The following is a 17,428-nucleotide window of genomic DNA, read 5'->3' on the forward strand; positions in this document are numbered from 1 at the left end:
GCTCACCGGGTTCTGTCCGCCGCGGCGGCAGCAGCGGCCCCGGCAGCCGATAAGGCGTCTTCCAACTGACGTGAGACCCGAGGCTCGAAAGACCCCGCGGGACTCGGGGCGGCGCACATCTTTGCCGGTGCCGGCAGCTTATCGGGGCCGGTCACAGAGTGGGCGATATGGACAGCCGCGCGCGCATGCCTCGTCGAGGCCGACCGATTTCAACGACGAGAGAGGAAGAAGCCTGCCTTCGCGAGCCACTTCCCGACGTATTTTCCAGTTGAGATTTTTCTTTCGCCCTCGCTCCCCTCTTGACTTGAGAAGTCCTTGTGCCCGTGCTTGAGATTCATGTGGACAGCAGGAGGCAATGGCGAGGAAATTGCTGATGTCCCTATCGTGGGCTTCAAGGTACCGGTGCTTTAGCTTGAACGGTCAGTACCTGATAGTGACGCGCTGAACTCGCATTCGGTCATCGAGACGGGAGTGGTGGGCAGGTGCGTCTTCAAAAATCTGGAGTAACCGTTCTGTCCTCTTCACCTGAAGGTGCTCAAAGAGGAGGAACGAGCATAGTTCTGTGTAAGTGAAAAGCCGTGTCCGGAAGGTTCGATATTCGAAATAGGTCAGTACGAAACGTCCGTTAAGATATTATTATTATGCCCTGCGCAACGGAATGAGAAAGAAAAGAAAGGCCGGCCATTTATTGCAAAATGGCGGTAATTCAACAACTGTTACTTATTAGTCAGGGTTAGCAATTGTATCGAAGACGATGTTCTCCCTCCTTTTTTGCGTAATAGTTGTATTTTTGTCCGTACAAGTACGGCTATTAAGGAGTTTTACAATATATACAATCCCGCATTTGCTTTTTTGTTTCTTTCAATCCCCGCCCCTCCCCTTCACAGTGGGCGGCCGAGCTGCCCAGCTCTGAACCCGATTCCCAGCTTAACCTGGTGAGACGAGCCCAGACGGCCAGTTATAGCTAGGGACTCCTTGACTGAAGACACCACCCACTGGTCCGCCTCCAGACACGGAGTCGGATGTGGATTAAATAAAGGCTTATGGAAGTCAAGTTCAGTTAGAGGAGGTGCGTTGCGATAGGGCCCCTCTGTGAGCGGCGCACGGTGAAACGAGAAATATTCCTCCACGGTCACCACTCCACGCAGCGTACGTCTCCTATCACGCCGCGCCTTTCCGCACTTCCGACATGAGGGTGGAACTGACAAGACACAGCGTAGCACCGTAGCGTAGAACGCTTGCGGGCATTTAAGACGACTATCTGCAGCTACCGACCTACGCAGGGCCTATCTCCGCTGGTGTAACAGCAAGGCGAGCGGTTCTCCGATAAGGCGTGTTTTGGAACTCGTTTTACGGCAGTAAATCCACGCGGCGCACTCTAGAGGTTCTTTCACAGACAGTGCGCCTTCACCATTGAAGTGATTGATTGATACGTCGCCAGATAAGCTGTGTTCTGAGCTTCCGACTGAGAACACAGCCCGGCGGACATTACAGTGCGAGCTGGGCGCCAAGTAGACTCAAAGGGGCCATGAAGACAAAATACAACCTTATTTTTTATATTTGAAAAAAAAATTAGACTGGTAGCTCGTTCGGCTCCATTCCCGCCACGAAAGACGTTTAGGCAATGAATATTGAACAACCCTCGAATTTCGGGTCATATTGATGTAATATGGGCAGGAGTGACTTCTTATGGGCCGGCACTAAAAATTGGCCGCGTGTTTGCTCCTTTTGTTGCAAATGTCGACAAAAGAAGATAGTTTTTCCTTGACATTTGCAAAGTAAATGCCTCCCTTCGCTTTCCCGCACACCTCTCATGCTGTTCCTCTTCCGTCGCGCTCCTCCTGTGGTAAACACGCAAAAGGTTTGCTCAAGTCTATTTCAATTTACCGCGTTCCACTGCGTTCCATTGCGTTCCATTCCATTCCACCGCGTTCCACTGCGTTCCACGGCGGAGACGCGCGTAAATCGAGGCGCCCTACTTCAACGTTTATAGAAGCACGTTGCCCTTCTCCAGGTGCGTTCCAAGCAAAACGTAAAACCTATCTAGTGGAACCTTTTGTAACTGTTGCCGCTTGATTTCTTAAAATGCCGCCACAATTAAGCTATAGTGGCACAGGTGACAGCAAGCGACGGAGTGATTTTTTTCGTTTCTGCAGTGGATGCAGTATCTCATTTCGCAAAAAACAAGCATCCATGAACTGTTTTGTAAAGGAACACTAAATATTACTTATGTGTTCATTTTCCGCTTTATATTTACGTGATGTCTTGTTCTTGTTCAACAATGCTAACAAGTATGAGCATGGACACCGTACTTTAGACGCGTAGATTTGGCTGTGGGTGTATAAGACTATTGCGCAACGTCTGTTTCACTTTGGCCGGGTGGCTGAATCGAGTCACAGACAGACTGTCAGAACAAAATTTCTGAGTTTGAGCAGCCCAAGAAAGACTATCGTCTTTAAAACATGTTTACCAGTGTCACGGTTAACTGTTCGTTAGTGTTCCAGTGATACGATCAAACGGAACTGGAGGCCTCGCCACAATCTCCCAGTCACGTTTCTTGGTTGTGACTCGGGTCGGCGGTCTCCAATCGCACAAACGAAATCTTGCGACATCACTTAAAAATTGTCGGAAACTGTCCGACGAGTCGGAGCAGTTGAATGTTTTCGTTAATATCTCTATATTTGTTTGAAGATCGCGTTAAAATTGGTATTGCTGTTATCGGGACAAAACAGCCTTTTTAATGAACCATACCTGTATTTTGTCCTCATGGCCCCATTAAGAATATAGTTCGTCATTAAGAATATAGCCTTGACGACCGGGGCACCTGGTAGATATAACGCAAGGATTCTTGGACTAAGGCATCCTCGTACCGACGAGCGGCCATAACATTTTCCGCCCTGCTCAATAAAAAAATTTCGTCACGATCATCATCTTCTCCACCCTAGTGACGCTTTTGTTTGCGGGCTCCGTGAAAACCCATGGTGGGGGACTCTGGGGTTCGTTACAGCGTGGAAGCAGCTTCAACAACGACGCAGACGATTGGAAGTATGCGACTCACTTTACGATGTCCGCTGGTGCGGACAGCCATTTATTTGAATGTACACCTTCGCTTGCGTCCCCTACACGGCAAAAGTTAACGCTTGGCTCTAACCATTTTCAGGCAACGCGCCAGCTCTCAGCCCCAAACGTCACCCGACCTAGTGACGTTGGCCCTACCTCGGTTGCGGCGCTTGCCTCTCGACTCCCCCGCTGCAATCCGAAAAGGCCGCGGCTTCCTTCCCCCGCCAGATGGCGTCTCTCTCTCCCTTTCCAATCCCCCTCCCCTCCTCCCCCCTCTACCCCCCCCCCCTCCAAACACACCCAAAGAACACAAAAGCACAAAAGGTGGCTCCGCAGTGGTGAATGTGGTCGGAAAGCAAAGCTGTAAACCCACAACAATTGCCCATGCGATGTCACTTGAATTCACACACGCGGCTCTACAAAGAGTGAAACCAGAGATTCTGCTAGCCGTTACCTAGGATTCGCGGAGGCGGTGTCATAACGGAATGGGTCCCGCCATCGCACCCGCCGGGGTGAGCAGGCTCCGGTGCGCGGGGAACGCTGGGTAATAGCGCCCGTTCACCGCGCCATGTATACACTGTGCTCTGTGAGTGAGGGTCGGGGAGAGCAAAGTCGGCGCTCCTCTTTATCTTACTCCGTGGTATCCCCAAAAGGCGCCCTCCCCCTCCCCAGCCACGTTGGAGTTTCTTGTGCCGAACGCCACGACGACACCGTAGGTTGGTAGAGGTAGAAAGCTTTGCTTTAGAACGAGAGCGTTTCCCTACATCTAAGTCCGACGCCTAACTCGAGGGCTGCCAATAAATTTAATTTCTGTGCCCACAGGGTCACTAATTTGCACTTCTAACACCAGTTTTCGTTCCAACAGAGCGTTTGTAAATCATTGCGCGGCCCTTCTTGTTGGACACATCGGCAACGAGAGGATGAGCCGGCTTGCGCCTCTGATCTGGTGTCCCCAGCGCGTCAGAGGCAGCGCGTGAGAAGGGACAAAGACGAAGCCTAATAGGGTACCTTGTTGATCTAGTTAATGACTAGATACTTAAGGAACCATGCAGTACTTTTATCATTTTTTTTTCTCTCTGAACTTCCAGAACATTGCCGACAAACGCATCCAGTATTTGAAGGGGGCCACAAAGTGTCCCAGCCAAATATGGCTCTTCCACACCCATCTGACAACTTTGAAACTTGATCAAAAGATTTTTCCCTTTAAAGTTTGTCCAATCCAATCCAATCTCTTTCAGGGAACGGGCATTGTCGCGGGCTCGAGTGACGTCACTTCGAGCTATATCGCGCCCACTGGCCGCCGTTCTTTTCAGTAGGCGCAACGGACGCATTCGATCGATAGCCACTTTAAGCGAAATCGCAACATAAGTAAGGCAGAAACTGGGAGACGTGTAAGGCTATGTTCAGACTACCGGCGCAAAAGCCATATCCTGAACTATGGACGTAAAACTGGCGTGTCACGCAGTTCGGTTGGCTGAGACGTGAAATGGCGTAATTCTTTAAAGTTATTACGACAGTGTCAGCAACAGTCTGAACCCGGCCTAAACGGTGTTACGAATCGGCCCGCCACCGTACTTTCCCACATCACTCCTCGGCTGTGCGGCGAAGCCACTGCGTGCGCATTTGAAAACAGGCACCATCGTGTCGGTGAATCATACTTTCACGTCTCGACAGGCCCAGGTCAGACGCTCCGCTTTCGGCGCATTTCAAAACTTCGGCGGCTGCCGGCGAGGCTCGTCTCAACGCTCTTCAAGGACACAGATGCCCCGCGATCGCAGCGGAGTCCTCCTCTCTCCCCTCTCCCGGACTCAACGTGCGCCTATGCTACCGACGACTCACGAACTCTGGAAAGAGCGTTGTGTGTGTCTGTGACGTTCGTGGCGTGTTGCCGCTTGTTGGCGTTTTGACCGTTACGGCTTTTGGGTATTGGCGGTGAGCGCGAACACAGGCGGCGCTGCGAAGCGCGCCTCCGTGACGTCAGCTTAGGGATTCTCGCATTTGTCGTCTGCTTCACTCAGGATCGCTCTCCCTGCTGTTTCTTTGCGCTCGGTCAACGTCTGATGCTTGTCCGCACCAGAAGTGGCGTGTGGGTAACTTTTTAGCATAATGATAGGCTTAAAATCGCATACACTAGCTCATGGTGTCAATTAAAGTAGTTTTGGATACCGCTACGGGAGAAACATTGCCGGCGCCACCCCATTCCTTTCGAAGCCGGTCCTGTGCGGAGCGCGAAGAGTTGGAGCTAGGCGTCAGCTTCTCATGTATGCATTCGAACAAAAGGAACAGTCAGCTGCTAATAGCCGACAACAGCGAAAATGGAAGACCAAAACAAATTCTAGGCCTTCAGGGCTGTCGGCTTTGGCAGAAGGCATCACGATTCCCGGTAATCATATGTAAGGTAAAACAGTTTTTGCAACTTTGCCGAACGCTCGAACGCGTTTTGTCACATCACTTTACGTTGTCAATGCATGAAAGTTTGCCGACATGCACTATAGACTGCAAAAACTGTAGGTTGAGTTCCAAATAACCCAGTGTGTATATACGCGCGTGCTGATTCTATACCAGGCATCTAACCAGTATGGAGGGTTATTGAGCAAATTCGAGTCACGTCTTCGTTCAATTTATAGTAACACATATATGTTTGTTAAGACCTGGAGGGATATTTCGGAACATTTTGCACAGCCATATCTTCCCGATATTCGGATATGCGTAATAGGAAAACTGCACTCAAGAGGAGGAGGAGGAGTAAGGGGAGGAGGGGAAAACTTTGTTTAACAATTAAATCGATCTGGTTAGTGGGCCGGGTCCTCAGTCCAGGACAAGAGAGTAAAAGTAATTTTCTTCAAATCATAGAACGCCATCCCGAGTAGAATAGGATTTGTTCTTCGCGCCTGGAAGGGTTGAAAAGCAATAAAGAGCTACTTGGAATTCTTCTTCGGTTTCGAGTCTTGTAATATATGCAGGTATACTATTTATTACATTAGTTAGCGATTATATCATGCCTTCAACACCGTAATCATGTCATCATTGTTCGAGTTGAGAGTTAGTTATGATAACGATATAATTACGATAAAAATTCGGAGCACAAAAGCCGCCTTCGAGTACTGTGGACCACGTTGTTTAGGGCGCGATCGCGGTGGCGTAGCACAAACCTTCTCATTGCATTTGCATGTGAATAAACAAAGCACGCTGCGGATATGCACCTTCTTGCACGCAGCCGTAATGAAAGCCAATTTGTGAAGAAGGGAATGTATGCCATACAACATGAAGGAAATATCCACACGACCTTTGTGAGGATGCCAAACATCCCGAAACCTCCTAATAAGAAGTTGGTGACGGCGCAGAAAAATTAATGCGTTGGGCAGAAAAAAAAAGCAAGAAACATTAATCCGATACAAGACAACAACGAAAGAAACAGGAGAAAGCCGCTTTATTTCCTGCTGTGCGATGAGCGTGTAGAGGCCGCTGCTTGGTACGTATGAAGACTGTTGAGTCTTCATAGGAGCATCTCAAAAATACTGCAGGGAAGCCTACGCATTTTGAATACTTATCGAGAAGCTCTGATCGCTGATCCTGGCGAATAAGCAAGAAAGGACGAGTTACACATGATCTTCTGACCGATACTCTGAAGAAAGTTGTTCTCTATCTCTTCGTCTGTTGCAAACTTGTGGGGGATACAGCTTCAAATTATTCAGATGCGTCAGAAGCTGGCAAAATAACTGAGTCGCTAGAAATACGCTTTTTAACGCACTACAGCAACGAAGCGGGCGATTGCTAGCCCAGGCACTGTTGCCCCTCACAAGCGGAGTGTAGCAGACGACAGCGGCGCGAATCCCTAAGCCGACGTCAGAGCCAGGGGGCGCCACTCAAAGATCTCACCGCCAATAAATAGAAGCCGTCCAAGCGCTGTAACCCATTCCTGTTTGAGCAGCGAATCATTGCTGTCGCTCTGCTCGAGTCCTGTACTGTTACTCGCCCGTCGGGGCATTGTTCTTTGGCTTCGGCTCATCTCTCGCTATGAAGTAAACAGTTACGTTAGCCTACGGCTTCTGGACTTCTTCACGGCTGCAACAGAGGCTGGCCGCTCGCTCTACACAACGCCACCACACGTATGCCGGAGGCGACAGAGCTCGGCTCGGGTTGGCCCACCCGGTCGCAACAACTGGTGTCAGCGCTGGGATGACACGATTGCAACAGCGGTGACAACCAAACCCCGCACTACCGCTATGCGCTGGCGATAACTGCAGCTTCCGCAGTTCTTCCAGGTACAAAGGAAAGAGTGAAGGTGTTTATTGGCAGTGTTGCGGGGCCCCTTTGATGGGCGAACAAAGCACATTTGAACGAAGGACGAAGGGGAAGTGTACGCAATACAAGCACTTCTTCTGTGTGCACCCCCTTTTTGTCCTTCGTCCAAATGCGCGCTGTTCACACTTCAGAAACAAAGACCCACAAGCGCTGCGGAAAAACAAAACCAGTGAAAACACTCAAAGGAAGATAACGAGACAGAGAAATACCACATTAGCTGCGATCGTGTCCATCTGAAAAGGTGATCTCACTTTCAGGCATTGAAATGGGTGATTAGCTGACGCATTCAACTCCACGTTATTTTTTTCATTTCTGCGCTTCAAGAGTTTTCTTAACCTGCGGTCACGATGCGTGACAAAGACTGTTATCCCATCGTAACAGACAGCGCATGCGCAGTCTCGCACGTGCATTGCTACGAGCAAGTATAGGCAAATCCTTGTGTTGAAGCTTGGTGATCCTTCGAGTGGAAGTAGTAGCTGGAATAATTTACTAAATGAGATGTCGCGCGGTCTAGGTGGGAAAGAGAAGCCTCGGTACCGCGGTGAAAACAAGTTGCCGCTATCCACTTCGCAATTCACGTCTCTTCTGTCGTCGTAACGGGGAGGCGACGTACAGCTCGGACTCCATCATTATCCAATTAACACGTACACCGTGCGGAGTTAGCCGGACATATGTGGTATAGAGAAGCAAAGCGTAGTTACTGACTGCTCTCAGCAGGTGCAAAGCGCAAGCCACCTGTTTATTTTTCGTTATTTTTTGTTTTTGTTGTGCTCTTCGCCGCTGTAGCGGGCATCTTATATGTTTGTTAGGCTTTTATATCGCCTGTCGTCAACGCCGTTCTTAACTCTGCTCTTGATTTCTCTTTGTACGAACCCAGCTAAAGTAAACTTAAATAAAAATAAAACGTGTAATGCTCGTCTATATACTGCTGTTCTACGTACCAGGTGCCCAATATTTGCTTTACGCCTAAAGAGCACTTCCAATAAACCATTTCACACTTCCCTTCGCGTCACTGCTAAAGCTGTAGTTATCGCCAGCACGGATCGGCACTGCGTGATTCGCTCGTCGCAACAGACACACTTTTAGTTTTTGTTTTGCTTTTGTGGCTTTCTTTATAAAGTGGCTATCGAATGCGTTCACAGCTGCAACTGAAAGAAAGGCTGCGTATAGCCGATACATTGCTGTACTGACATAATTCTATCGCTCAATGGACGCCAAGACCACGAAAGAGAGAAAAATCTTTTGAGAAGTTTTCCAAGTCATAAGATGGGCACAGAGCAGTGATTTTTGCCTGAGGTGCTTTACGAACTCTAATCTAAGTACTGGATTTGGTGGTTGACCACGTTCTGCAATCATTCCAGATTTCGAAAAGAGGTGAAAAAAAAAGTGTTGCAGGGTTCATTTAAGTGGTGCATTATATGAGCTACGCTAACATAAGTAGCTTGGAAAGGTCTTGTCACTACGTACTTCGTGTTTATGCCGTGTTGTACGGCAGAAATTCTTCTGTCGTTTTAAGCCGAACATTTTTTTTTTTATATCGGTGACTTTGTGGGTATATTGATTCCTCTGGTAGTCATCAAATACACTAGGTAGCACCAGGCAATGTTATCCGCAATACCTGAAAGTTTTTTTTTTTTTTTTTTTTTGCCAGATAAACTTTCGATAGAAAAATCTCGCTGATACAGGACACTTTAGAAATAGCTAACTGCTGCGAAAAAATTATATCGCTCCATTCCACTAGCGATGCAGACTAAGGGCAAGAACGTAGCTCGAAAAGCACTTGACCGATATTCCGCATTTGTTGTCGCGAAGAGCCAGTTCATCACCGTCAGTAACAATGAGCTCTTGAATAACAATGCAATGTCAGCTACAATATACCTATATTGCGCATCATAATTTCCACTCCTATTTTAATTCGCAGAACTATAAGGAATCACCCCTAAACAGAGAAAAAGAAAATGCCCACCATAGTCGGTAATTCCGCAATAATTGGGTTCTGGTGGAGGCCCGATGACCCTTTCCCTCAATACAATCGATTGGAGCGGTATTTAAGATGTACAGGGTGGGTGAGTTAGTGTGAGAGCAGAATTTTATTGAACCAACTAATAAATACAGTAGCTGATCGTTTTTTCGGCCTCCAAAAATTCGGACTTGCTGGATACTCCGAACTTTCTCGAGGAACCACCACTTCTTCCATAGGAGTTATTCACATGTACAACGAATATTTCGGACAAAATAAAGCCAAAAGTTCGATATTTCAGACAAAATTTTCCGCGACAGAGGTACGGTGAGACCCCAGGACGAACGCCATTTTGAATCCTAAGCCACCTGGATAGCTTCTCATTGGATGGGGACTGGCTTGATTCCCGCCGAGGTAACGAACTTAGATCTTGGAGGCCATAATTTTGCATGTTATCTGCGGCGGACGCAAAGTGGAAAGCCGGAAACAGTTCATGCGTGGCCAGTGGCTTCTTGTTTAGAATCCACATTTTTTTAGGTACCAGATGACACTGACTTATAAGCAACATCATGAGCAGGTTTGTCCTGAACTCTTTGCGACTTATTCAGTACTGTTTAAACGAAATAAAGTTCGTTTTCTCGACTCGCGGATTTTTCGGACTGGTATTTTAATCGGACTATTATTCATTTGCCTCTAGGTCCAAAAAAATCGGTCGGCTACTGTAGGTCTAATTAGTGAAAACCCTGGATGTTTGCGCGCGTGCGCATCATGATCTCGTGCTCACTAACCGGGGAATTGGGAGACAAGTGCGATCCCGAGAAATTACAAGAAACTTTAAGAAATTCTACGTATATGGTGTACATGATTCCCACAAGACAAATAATGCGCGACATTGAAATGCCGTTACCTGACATAAATTATACCGGCATTTTCTTTTTACCTTGCATCTCTACGTTTTATAGAACGCATTGTGCATTTTCGCATTGTCTGCACTCGGTCTCCGTGAGAAATCTTACATTTTTTTTCGAAAGAAAAAAAAAAAGGGGGGGGGGGGACGAGAGCGCTTACGTACTACTGTTAGACTACATTATCCGACGAATTATTGGTGCTTATGATCGTGGCTATTCTAGTGGATTAGCTCAGGAAATAAGACTGTGCCATTCCTGCTAGCGCTTCTTTATGGTGGGATTTCGAGCACCTTTTTGCGACATTTGCTTCCCTGTGACCAAGTCCAGTGTCACTACATAACCTGTAAACCAGCCTTGGTTAAGCTGTTGGCAGCGAGTTAGTACAACTACTACAGAATACATGGACGGTGTGCCACATCGCGTTTGTTGTACAATACTCAATGAAAATGTACGTTCAGCTGTAGTATACCACATTCGCAGCAGTAGTGTGTGGTTGTCGCGGGTATAACGATAAACCGACTCTACGGTTATGTCCTTGATACAAAATATTGATGAACAAAAAGACGCTAACCACCGGTGGGCGTCTGAATACCGACCTCTCGATCGGCGTATTTGCCATTCACGTTGTTGTTGAGGGTGGCAACGGTGTGAAGGAGCAGGCGGTCCTAGCTAGCTTTGCTGAGTTCAGGGCAATGCTCTGCGAGTGGTGGCGCCGGATTATGACACGGGAAAGTCATAGGCGGAGCAAGTCCGTCGCGTCTGAGGGGGTCGTAGAGGTGTTCGTTGCTCATCTCGCCGAGTTGATTTGGAGCCTCGGGGGGAAAAGCGAGTCGTCATCCCAGTTCACGCTCAGGGCAACACACGAGGGCAATATACGTCTCGCAAAAGGTCATCCCTGCAGCTAGGGAATAGTAAGGTCACGTCCTCGTAACACGGTGAACGCCTGCATGAATGGGTCAAGCTAACTTTTCTCTCGCCCCTCTTTCTTTAAAACTACTGTTGTACAAAACCCTTGTCAGATCAAAACTAGAATATGCCTCTTCTATTTGGGACCCGCATTTATTATTCCTTTCCACCTCCGTTGAATCCATTCAGAACCGTGCTGCCCGATTTATTGTATGCAACTACTCTAGAACGTCCAGTGTATCTTCAATTAAAATGCATTTAAATCTTCCTGACCTTTCAGTAAGAAGAAAAATAGCCCGCTTGTGCCTTTTTCACAAAATTTACTTTACTAACCCTGGCATCAAGTGCGACCTTTTTGCAGTTCCTTCATATGTTTCCTCACGCATTGACCACAAATTCAAGGTTGAAGTGCCATCTTGCCGTACAAACTTGTGCTTCAATTCATTTGTGCCGAAAACTGCGACGGAATGGAACCACCTCCCCGCTTCGATCGCCAGCATCACTGAAGCTTCATTGTTCAAGACGGCCATATCAAACTCTTTTTAAAAAAACTTGTATGACCCACTCCTCTTTGCAACGCCCTCGAGGCCCTGAGAGTATTGTAATAAATAAACAAATAATAAATAAGCGCGGTGTTTTTTATTGCTTGGTTATGGGATTTCTAGAGCACGACTGAATAAAAAGAATCAGTGGCTGAAAAGATACAGGAACTGTCGCTCCGGATATAAATAATACGGTAAAGTTGTCTCTGAATGGGAAATGTGGGGCAACTGTTTTTAAAAATAGCCTCTGTAAGGAACTTGCTGTATCGAAATAATTCAACGCAGGTGCCTGAGGGTTCCGATGTGGTTGAATTTCACGGGAGCACTGACCGTGCAACAAACATTGAACAAACAATCCAGATTTCTTGTGGCTGGCATGACTTTGACTATTACGGTCAAGGCGTTGATATAGGGACTGCTAAAGGCGCACTGAAGACAAACTACAAGTTCGGTTCATTAGTAAGGCTGTTTTTTTTCTCGATAACAATGATACCAAATTTATCGCCAACTTAAAAAAAAATTATCGAGATTTTAAAGAAAATATTCAACAGTGGCGACTCCCATAGCCACGTTGCGGCAATTTTTCCATGACGTCACAAAATCTCGTTCTTGCCATTGGCGGCCGCCGATCGAAGCCACTGCCGAGGTGGAGGAGGAAAAACGTTTATTTATAATTTTTAGTGATTGGGCGGCACTGCCAAAAAACGTGACTGGGCAATCGTAGTGGGGCATCTATTTCCGATTGATTGTATCACTTGAATGCTAACGCGCAATTACGCGCACGCACAAAAAAGTTTTTAGTTCCGGCCCATAACACGTCACGTCCACCCAATTCACGTCACTACGGCGCGATATTTGAAAGTTTTAAATATATGCTGCGTTTTTTTGTTTCGGTTAAATGAAACGCCTTTCGCTGCTGGAATGCAGCTGAGAGAGAGAGATACAATAAACGTTTATTTAAATCAACAGGGGGGTTGTGCTGAAGCTTGAACGAGGCGTACTCAGTCCAGGATGTCTTGAGCGCGGGCAGCATCGACAGCCCTTTGAGCCAGCCGAAGCTGGTCGTCCAGGCTGGTGCTCGCCAAGGCGCTCTCCCAAAGCTCGACAGTGAAAAGTTGCAGCTGAGTGAGCTACCAAATTTCAGCGCTTTCAAATAGAACCAAGTCATGTTTTCTCTTCATGGTCCCTTTAGGTGTTACGTAACAGTGATGACTATGCCGAAATTTAAACACCCAACCCCATAAAAAAAGGAGGAATTCCTCAGAGCACTTAAGTCTGCTTACGTCTCAGATAATGAATGGCAGCCTACCATTTTCCTTGAAGAATAAAGTGTATGACAGCTGCATCTTACCGGTACTCACCTTCTGGGAAGAAACTTGGAGGCTCACTAAGAGGGTTCAACTTAAATTGAGGACGACTCAGCGGGCAATGTAGCGGAAGATGATAGGTGTAACATTAAGGGACAAGAAGAGAGAGGAGTGGGTCAGGGAACAAACCGGTGTTAGGGACATACTGGTGGAAATTAAGAAGAAGAAATGGGTGTGGGCAGGTCACGTAATGCGAAGGCAAGATAACCGTTGGTCATTAAGGGTAACTGAGTGGATCCCTAGAGAAGGCAAGCGTTGCGGGGGGCGGCAGAAAGTTAGATGGGCAGATGAGGTCAAGAAGTTTGTGGGGATAAATTGGTCGCAGTTAGCACAGGACCACGGTAATTGGAGAATAATGGGAGAGGCCTTTGTCCTGCAGTGGGCGTAGACAGGCTGATGATGATGATGGTGGTTGTGGTTGTGGTGTGCTCTCATTTAAGGGCGCAACATCCTTTGTGCGACACCGTGATTGCGTCCCTTCCTTTGCTTCACTTTGATTGTCTTTTGGCACGAAATACTTCAACAAGCGGGCTGGTGACACATTGCTTCCCCAGAATGGGACTTCTGCGAGGCCGGCGTGCCCCTGTTGTACTCACCTGCCGGCACGTTCATTTGTCACGCAGCACGCACTGTTTTAACTTTTTCTTTTTTTCCCGCCGCTGCAAATGCGTAGATAGCGCAGTCGTAGCGCACAGCAGGTTTCTATTGTGGAGACACGGGTTCAAATCCCATCGTTTCACGCGCGGGTTTTAAGTGCAGATCACTTCAGGGGCTCGCTTTGTCGTTGTAGCTCACTCGCTGGACCCAATTAGATCCACACGGCGTTCCATCGTCGCGGATGTCGTCGCGGCGTAACCCAGAGGCTTCGAAAGACAAGCAGTCTATAAGCGTTCGAAATTAGTGAACCGCTGGCGCTTGTCGTACATCTCCCCGTTGTTTAGCTCAAAGAAAACTGCAGGTACATTTAGGGCAAAGTATACGTAATTAACTGGCAGCGCCCACGATCATTTGGTTGGGAACGCTGGTTGGGTTGGTTTTTACGATAGTAAGTGAAAAAATTGGCCGCGTATCTGCTTCTTTCGTTGGAAATGTCGTCAAAAGACGATAGTCTTTTTCGACTTTTGCCAAGTAAATTCCTCCCTTCGCTTTCCCGCTCACCTCTCATGTTGTTCCACTTGCGTCGCGCTCCTCCCAAGGTAAAGACGCCAAAGGTTTGCTTATTAAATCATTTTAAATTTCCAGCGTTCCACTGCTCCAAACCGGGTGTCTCGATGCCAACGCTGCCGTACGGCGAAGACGCGCGTGAATCGAAGCGCCCTACTTCAACGTTTATAGAACCGCGTTTCCCTATTCCACGTGCGTGGCAAGCAGAACGTGGAACCTATCTAGTGGAACCTTTCGTAACTCTTACCTGTTGATTTCTTAAAATGACGCCAGAAGCTATAGTGGCGCGGGTGACAGCAGGCGACGGCGGAGTGATTTTTTTTTCTGCAGTTGAATAATTATTTAATTTTGCAAAAGTCAAGCATGTATGATTTTTTATAAAGGAACACTGCAAATATGTCTTCTGTATTAAGTTGTTGTCTTATATTTGCGTAATGTCTTGTTCTTTTCCAACAATGTTGACAAGTATGAACATCACACCGACTTAGACGGGTAGATTTAGCTGTGACTATATAAGACTATTGCGGAGGCATTGTTTTACTTTGGCCGGGTGGCTGAATCGAGTCACAGACGGACAGACGGACAAACAGACAGACATACAGATAGACCAAAATTTCTGGGTTTAAGTAGCCCAAGAAAGACTATCGTCTTTAAAAAGTGGGAGTGCAACGCCCGCACGTGCGGGTGGAAAAGCAAGCACAAAATGAACAGAACTCCCGCTGGCGCAGTTTCAGGCAGGGGACGCGCGAGCACAGCGAAGGCGGGAAATTTAATTTGCATTGGATGGTAGCAGTGAGCGGATAACGGCGCTACAGCCCATTATGGCGAATCACTGCTGTTCGGACAGCTGTCACATTGAGTGGAAAGGCTTTAATTTTAAATGCAGAGCATTTGTATAACTCACGATGCCACCCGTGCGTCGGCGTCCGCAGCAGCCAGCCTCCCCCTACACTATAAAAAGAAATAACAGTTACCGGCGCCTGGTTTCGATCCCACGACCCTGCGGGCGGAACGCAAGGTACATGGTGCTCTACCCACTGCGCCACAAAACCGACACAGATTCAAAGGCTACGAACGCGCCTTATATCCTTGACTCATTTAAACTACGTCAAGAAGCTGCTGATACAACGCATTCACTACCTGTGGGCGGAACGCGAGGTACATGGTGCTCTTCCCACTGCGCCACAAAACCGACACAGAATCAAAGGCTACGAACGCGCCTTATATCCTTGACTCATTCAAACTACGTCGTCAGCGGCGTGCGTTGGCGACTCAGCGGCGTGCTAGCGGCGTGATAGCTGCGTGGTGCACACGTGATAGCACCAACTCCCCAAACACTAAACGTTACCGCAATACAACCACCCCCTATAAAACGGGTTGGCGCGGGCTCCACTCCAGTCAACTCCTGCGCTCTCTTCTCTTGCGTTCGTCGGCGTAAAAGAAGAAGAGAAACAATAAAGATCCCACCGATTTGGGGGGGGGGTGCAAGTGATGGCAATAAATAACAAGTTGACGTTACCTACTTACGTCTCTCTCTCTCTCTCTCTCTCTCTCAAACCACTCTACCACCAACAACAACTACCACCACCACCAACAACAACCCTACGCCACGTAAACGACCCCAATGATCTGCATTTACTCGTGTCCCTCGCGCGGGGGCATGCGAAGGAGGATTTTTTATTTATGCTTTACAGCGGTGGCTATTTTGTCGACCATGAACTGCTGCAACAACAAGGACGGTTTTTCACGGAAGGGACACTTACGGCTCTCGCTGTTAAAAAAATGCGGAAACCCGAAGGAACTGGGATTAGGTACGATAACTGTGCAAGAAGAAAGCAAAATGCGGGGCCATCAGAAACGAGAGGAAAAACGAGGTTGCTTGTTATGCGGTCACTGATGGGCTCAAAGAATGCCCCCTCAACGACGTTTGCTCCCGGCAGCCGAACGAGCTAAATGCATTGTTGACACGCCGCTCAAAGGCTCCTGGCCCTCGAAGTGGTCGCGTATCTAAAAAGGCTGTTCTATTTATAACCGCACGCGCCGTTTCCAACGGAAGCGAGGTCGGAGAACAGCTTCAGTGTGCACACCGCCAGGGCGACTCTATAGTAATAAAAAAAAAAACATTTTTTTTCTTTAGGACACGTGTCGCTCTAGTTTTGTGAAGGAATGCCTTAACCATGCCAAAAGTATCGAGGCTCGAAAGAATTTGAAACAGAAGCTTAGATTCATAATTTTTCCCCAGGAAGTTGGGGAAAGCGTTTTTTGTTGTTGCTGCTGGCACGAAATAGTTCAGTTACGCTCGATAGTTAGCGCCCACTTTGAATACTTCCTGGGCTAGAAACTATTGTTGTGGCCTCAATGCCTGCGCGGTGGCTCAGTGGCTACGTGCTGCTCAGCACGAGGATGCGGTTTTCTGAAGTTAAATAAATAAAAAAAAAGCCCGTGCGTAGGGTTATGGTACACAATAAATACCTCCATGAGGTTTAAATCAGTCTGTGGGCCTCCACCTCCTAACCCAGATAAAGTTTCCGTTTTGAAAGCTCAAATTTAATGAAATTTTGATCAAAGTATTCGATGAAGGTGTAAAAGAGCGGCGCCAAAAAAAAAAAATCGAGGTAAAGAACGAGGTAAAGAACCACCGCTTACTCACCGTAACACAACAGCACTTGCGTGCCTTTGCCACCGGTGTGGACCCGGACGCGGAATTCCCTCTGGCGCTAGTAAAACCCAGGTCACTCAACATAACGGCAACACAATGGAACCACATGGAACCGCCACGATGCTTCGCATCCTCATCAGGGTTCCCCACGGGAAGATGGTGTATTTTTTTTTTTTTTCATTTGTGTCATTATTCACCTGACGTAGCATGTTAGGCTATCTGCTGGACAGACCTCGTCAGTACCATTAAACTCCCCCCCCCCCCCCCCCCCCTCTCTCTCTCTCTCTCTCTCTCTCTCTCTCTCTCTCTCTCTCTCTCTGTCTCTCTCTTTTTCGTTACAAAACTTGCTTTTCCTTTAAATTTACGCTGTGTCTAAAGGTACGTCGGACGTACCCGCAAAATTTCTTAAAGATACGTCGGACGTACCCGCAATATTTCTTAAAGATACGTCGGATGTACCCGCAAAATTTCTTAAAGATACGTCGGACGTACCCGCAAGATTTCTTAGATACGTCGGACGTACAGGGCCCAGAGTGGCTCGAAAGCGGCGTTGCTCG

At 47.7% G+C, this 17,428-nt stretch overlaps 1 protein-coding gene across 2 annotated transcripts in view; it reads right to left on the bottom strand.

The window, feature by feature from the left end:
• The window catches only part of LOC144179215 (monocarboxylate transporter 12-like), a 118,118-nt gene that overhangs the window by 23,124 nt on the left and 77,566 nt on the right, over positions 1-17,428 (bottom strand). The window contains exon 1 of one of the 2 annotated variants that reach the window (XM_077707481.1): positions 7-218. The exons of the other annotated variant lie outside the window; for it this stretch is intronic. The gene's annotated coding sequence lies outside the window, so the exon portion shown is untranslated. Of the gene's footprint in view, positions 1-6; positions 219-17,428 lie in introns of those variants that run through there. 2 annotated transcript variants of the gene reach the window in all.

The sequence above is a fragment of the Haemaphysalis longicornis genome, unplaced genomic scaffold (assembly GCF_048455015.1).
Source record: "Haemaphysalis longicornis isolate Haplotype H1 unplaced genomic scaffold, Haemaphysalis longicornis Haplotype H1 scaffold_4, whole genome shotgun sequence".
Lineage (NCBI taxonomy): Eukaryota > Metazoa > Arthropoda > Arachnida > Ixodida > Ixodidae > Haemaphysalis > Haemaphysalis longicornis.